We start from the raw sequence: 6,138 nt of genomic DNA, 5'->3' as shown, positions 1-6,138 counted from the left end.
CGTTTTCTTCATTACCTTACAACCATCGCAAGACAAAAGTCTTGCGATGGTTGTAAGGTGTGTGCCCAGCATAACACAAACCATGTTATTTAGACATGAGTAACTGTAATCAAACCCACGTTTTTGTACAAAAAAATGACCTATTCATATTTGGTAGGCAAATCATATGCTGAACATATTTCATTATCACAGTTCTCTTGCTGTCTTAATGTAAATGTCATGAAAATTAGATTTATATATATTTATATATTTTCTCTATGTATTTTTGTACAGAATAGATACAATAAATTGAGTCAAACATCTTCTGGTGTTCTGTCCATTGTACCATGAGGACATCTGCTGGAGAATTCTTGGTAATCAAATGAAACGCAGGTTTAAATATTTATGTTTGGTGGTTCCCACTTGATTTTCTGTGCATAGCCTAAAATCATATTTTTAACATTTGTGGGAGCCAATGCACTCTCTATAAACAGGGAACTGGGAAAGAAGGAATAAAAAAGAAGTATGCTAATTATTTCACCTTTAATTATATGAAGAAAGTATGAAAATATATATTTTGCATTAGTAAACACGAGTGATCTGTGTATAAATACTAATGCTTGTGTAAAAGTATATGAGGAGATTAGTCCACCAAGATTAAGATGTGTCATGGATTGGGCCACTTAGATCATAGGGATTCATAGCGATTTAGCAATGTGTATGAAAATTAATGTCAGATTCTTAAATCTGATGGGCTACCTAACACCATTGTGCAGCAAGTACCAAAACGATTATTAAAAATAAGTAACTACTCACAATAAAATCTTTGCCTACAAGTACAACGATAAAATCCTTCTGCTCGTTGAGAATGTGATAGTTGTGTGTGTTTCATGGAATAAAGTTTAAATTGAAGAAACGCAATCATTTCATCTTTTCCACCTGGGTGCCTCTGTTGTCTTGCACATATATTTTTTGGGGCATTCTTGTCTCATCTCTCTATGTTATAATATTATATGATTTAAAAAAAATTATTGATCAAAAAGTTTAAAATTGTGTTACATTTTTAGTCTAGCACTTAATAAAGATATATTAAAAATCATTCCATTTGAAGGGCTGTTCTTAGCTATTATAGACATAGGCATTTTCTATACGAGTTGTATTTAGAGACAAAACTGCATAATGTTCTGTCCTTCAGTGGTTTGCCTGATGTACCACCTTGATCAATTCGGTGGTAAAAATGTTGAGCTCCATAACGTTCCACTTTGATCAACTTTTATACTGTTAAAATATGTATTAGTTTTTAGAATTAATATTATTCACTGAAGCACTTTATTTAGCAATTAATTTCACTTCATTTTGGTGCTCAACAAAGGCACCTCTTTTGGCTATTGACTTTGTAGTTTCGCACAAATATTTACTGCTGTGCATATTCTATATAGACCATTGAAGAGTTAACACGCTCTGAGCATAGCAGCTTTACTTTTTCAATTATGCACAGCAGTCCGGAGTGCAGAATACCATTATATTACGTTTTTCCACTTAGCTTACAGTGCTAACAGCATTGCTGTTCATTAGTAGTGCTTGTTGTCACAAATTAATTCCTTCAGACACACAACCCTTTTTTTTTTTTTGCATGGAGTTGAACCTTCTCTTCTTCTAGTCACAAGGATTGCTCTGATGCTTTTTATGGTGACCTTAAAATGTATGGCTGTGCAAAAACAACAACATTTGGTCTAAGGAAAAGTTTTGGATGGGGCTACCTGCCGTCTAGATGCTGGTGTTTTATAAGATAATATGACAGTAGTGGTAGATCTTTGCAACAGTAGGTAGGTGGTCAGCAGTGGCAACACCCTTTTTCCCACCTAGGGCATAGTTTAATTTTTCTTTAAGATCAACAGTGAGTGGTATTTGTGAGAGAGAGAATGCATACAGGTTGTGCTTGAATAGCCTGCAGGTATAAGCTGACCCAAAAATGTCTCATAACCTAGTATAAGGCTGCATATTTTGTTGTATACTGGACTGTACAGACATAGACCACTGTGAGGGAACTCCACTAGTAGCCTAATTGGCAAAGAAAAAGAAAACAGTACTATTAATAATACTTTTTTGTATGTTGATGTTAGCAACAAAAAAGCCTTTGTTTTGGTGTATTACTTTTATATATAGTAAATATATATATACTTTTATATATAGTAAAAATAAAAACCCCTGTGGTGATTAAATACCACCAAAAGATAGCTCTATCTGTCCCCAAAAAATGGTATAAAATGAGTTTCAGTACAGTGTTGCATGACTGAATAAACATCAGTCAAATTACTGAAGCACTGAATACTGAAGAATGGCCTGGCCAGGAAGGGGGTTTAACACCCTGGTCTTCAAGACCGCCCAGCTGTCATTTGCGTGGAGATCTCCACGCCTCGCCTGCCGGCTGAGCCGCTTGGCTGCCTTCAGCTGCTGTACGGGCTATAGTGAATAGCCCGTACAGCAGCCCTTTGTTTTGACTGAACCGAAACTACGGCTAGATCCTTCGGCTCATTAGTGAATAACCCCCTAAATGTTTATGCAAGTCCATTGGATATATGGATTTGCCCACAAGGTAGAACTGGTGAGAACAAGTAAACAGTTCACAGTAAAGTCATGCAGTAATGCTAATTGGCCTCTGGTTGGCTTCTTTGGTAAAAGCCGTTCTCAGGATGATAGCCACAGATTCAATATGGAAACTTATTGGAGCAAAAACATGTATAAGAAGAAAGTAATAGTTCTTACTTCCCTTTGTGCCCTTGTTGTAATGATAGTGAATCACTCTGGATCAGATGACAACTGCTCACTAGGACTATAGAGAGATCTGAGCCTTTTGCCACTTGTATTATGGATGTCCCAGATTGCTGGGAGAAGGCAGCTGTATGGCCGAGGGAAATCCACAGGACAGAGTAATGCAACTCTTTCCAAGATGTACCAGATCAGCAGGATTATCACTGTGAGTTTGATGCTGGAAAGAGCTGTCAGGAGTCACAGGCCCAGCATCACTCACAATTTCCTGCATGCTGATAACTATGCTCTCTGCAGAGGGGACTATCCCATAGATGTTGCTGCAGTAGAGGAGTAGACATCATGTCACTGGCCATAATACTGTTGACTTGTATACATATACTAGGTATTGTTCAAAATTGGGTGTGGTTAAAAAGCAAAGATCAACTTGAAATTCTGAGCTGAATTTGTATGGTGCTGATGGTGTACTCTCAATAGATTTTTTTTTTTCCTACATGGGTATGAGCTGAGCTGAATTTGTATGGTGCTGATGGTGTACTCTCAATAGATTTTTTTTTCCTACATGGGTATGGAATATATTTTTTCTGCATCCTATCAGGTATTAGGTTTGAAAGTCCATGGTGTTCTTCTATAGTGCTGATACACATATAGTATATTTTCTGTTTCCTACATTTAGTCATATTACTATAGGTTGTGTTTTAATTAATTTTGTTTTAAAGAAAGTGTTTTAAAAACATGTAATAAATGTTTAAAATGAAAGGGATGAATATTGCATAACTAGAAGATAGTATTTTTCATTACATATTAGGATTTACAAACTGGCAGCTTACTATTTTTTTTCTTTTCAAAATGAAAAATGAATGGTTTATCAAAACAAAGACATTTCAAATACCTTGGCTACTATATTACCTTTTGGCAGTCAGTTGAAGGGAAACATCCAAGAATGGAGCTTACTATGATAATAGGGCTCAGAAATTTTCTTCATTTTTCTTTCGAATGTTTCAGGTTCAGCATAATTTATCTCTGGCCATATGCTAGTGTAAAATTACAATGGAACAGAGAAAAAAAGAGAGTAGGGGATAAATACTTCCCCAGCGGCTGGACAGAGTGGAAACCTATTAAAACTGTTGGTTTAACAAGGAGTTCTGGAAGTCTCTTGTTAGAACACATTTAATTTTCCAGGTTTGAAAATAACATAATTTTGTTAATTTGCACGTATGTGCTTGAGCCAGCACCTTGATGACTTTGTTTAGATTTTCTAAAGTCAGAGCTGTTTTTAGGTATCTGTATGTAAGGTAAGCTGTTAACAATTTTCTCTCTGAAGGTGAGCAAGCAGCTAATATACAAATTATATGATCTAAACCAGATACTCAGAATAATTTGTTGTCTGTACCTATCCTGCTTTAAGATCATTTGGAGCCAATGAGTTCTATGATATATATCCACTATAAAGGCATAATCATAACTGATGCAGATGCAATAAAGTTCTTATTTTATGGGGGCAAGACATATTTTGTTACTAATTCAAATATGTTTACATATGACATGGTGGGGAAGAAGACTGATCACACACTTGTCCTATGTTTTTTAATTCCTCAACATTTGTATAACTTTTAAAGCCATGGGGACCCTATAAAAGGTTATTAACTTAAAATTGTTATATGATTTATTTTAATTTTCATGATGTTCAAAGGGGGGGATACAGGTATAGCGATAAATGAGAAACTTCAAGTCATTCTAAAAGGTTTACCTAAAAATGTCAAAACATTTCAAAGATGTTATTACCCTGTACCTTTCCACAGGGGCGTCCCGAGGCTGGGTGACACCCGGAGCGGTAACTTAGTGTCACCCTGCCGAGACGTCACTGCGCATGCGCGTGACGCCACCACGCGCGTGCGCAAAGACGTCATCGCGTATGCGCGGCAGTATTCTGATACTTGACGGCGGTCATCTTGGTGATGGATGCCGGCAGAGAGAGGAGGGGACAGTCACCCGGTGGGATAAGGTACCCTATCCCGGTGAGATAAGGTACCCTATCCCGCCGGGTCCCCTCCTCTCTCCTGATACTGTCGGGCGTTTGGTCCATGACCGAGCGCCCGACTTTTCAGAGGGGGTGACACCAAAATGACTGTGAGTCATTTTGGTGTTACCCCTCCAATGGTGTCACCCGGGTGCGGGCCGCACCCCTCGCACCCCCCTTGTGACGCCACTGCCTTTATATTGCTGTCCCCCTTTGGCTTTCATGTGGTAGTCTGCTTTCTTTGTACTACTACACAAGTTATCTGTCTCATTGTCCTCTTTTCTGACTTCGCATCTCTTTATTTCTTTCTTTTACTTCCATTTCTGTTATGTATAATCCAAAAACAATTTTTCTTCTATTTTTAGTAGCTTGAAAACTGAGATTGACAGTCATTGTGTTGTGAACTACAGGTGAAACTCGAATAATTAGAATATCGTGCAAAAGTTCATTTATTTCACTAATGCAACTTAAAAGGTGAAACTAATACAGGTGAAACTCGAATAATTAGAATATCGTGCAAAGTTCATTTATTTCACTAATGCAACTTAAAAGGTGAAACTAATATATGAAATAGACTCATTACATGCAAAGCAAGATAGTTCAAGCCGTGATTTGTCATAATTGTGATGATTATGGCTTACAGCTCATGAAAACCACAAGAACCCCAAATCCACAACCTCAGAAAATGAGAATATTACATGCAATCAATAAAACAAGAATTGTACATAGAACAATATCGGACCTCTGAAAAGTACAAGCATGCATATGTACTCAGTACTTGGTTTGGGCCCCTTTTGCAGCAATTACTGCCATTACTTTTGCATGATATTCTAATTATTTGAGTTTCACCTGTATATGAGATAGACTCATTACATGCAAAGCAAGAAAGTTCAAGCCGTGATTTGTCATAATTGTGATGATTATGGCTTACAGCTCATGAAAACCCCAAATCCACAATCTCAGAAAATTAGAATATTGTGAAAATGTGCAATATTCTAGGCTCAAAGTGTCCCACTCTAATCAGCTAATTAAGCCATAACACCTGCAAAGGGTTCCTGAGCCTTTAAATGGTCTCTCAGTCAGGTTCAGTAGGAATCACAATCATGGGAAAGACTGCTGACCTGACAGTTGTGCATAAAAAAAACCATAATTGACACCCTCCATAAGGAAAGCCTCAAAAGGTAATTGCAAAAGAAGTTGGATGTTCCCAAAGTGCTGTATCAAAGCACATTAATAGAAAGTTATGTGGAAGGGGAAAGTGTGGAAGAAAAAGGTGCACAAGCACTAGGGATGACTGCAGCCTGGAGAGGATTGTCAGGAAAAGGCCATTCAAAAGTGTTGGGGACTTTCACAAGGAGTGGACTGAGGCT

This window comes from Nanorana parkeri, unplaced genomic scaffold (assembly GCF_000935625.1).
Source record: "Nanorana parkeri isolate BGI_ZX_2015 unplaced genomic scaffold, ASM93562v1 scaffold338, whole genome shotgun sequence".
Classification (NCBI taxonomy): Eukaryota; Metazoa; Chordata; class Amphibia; order Anura; family Dicroglossidae; genus Nanorana; species Nanorana parkeri.
This window is presented reverse-complemented; position numbering follows the sequence as displayed.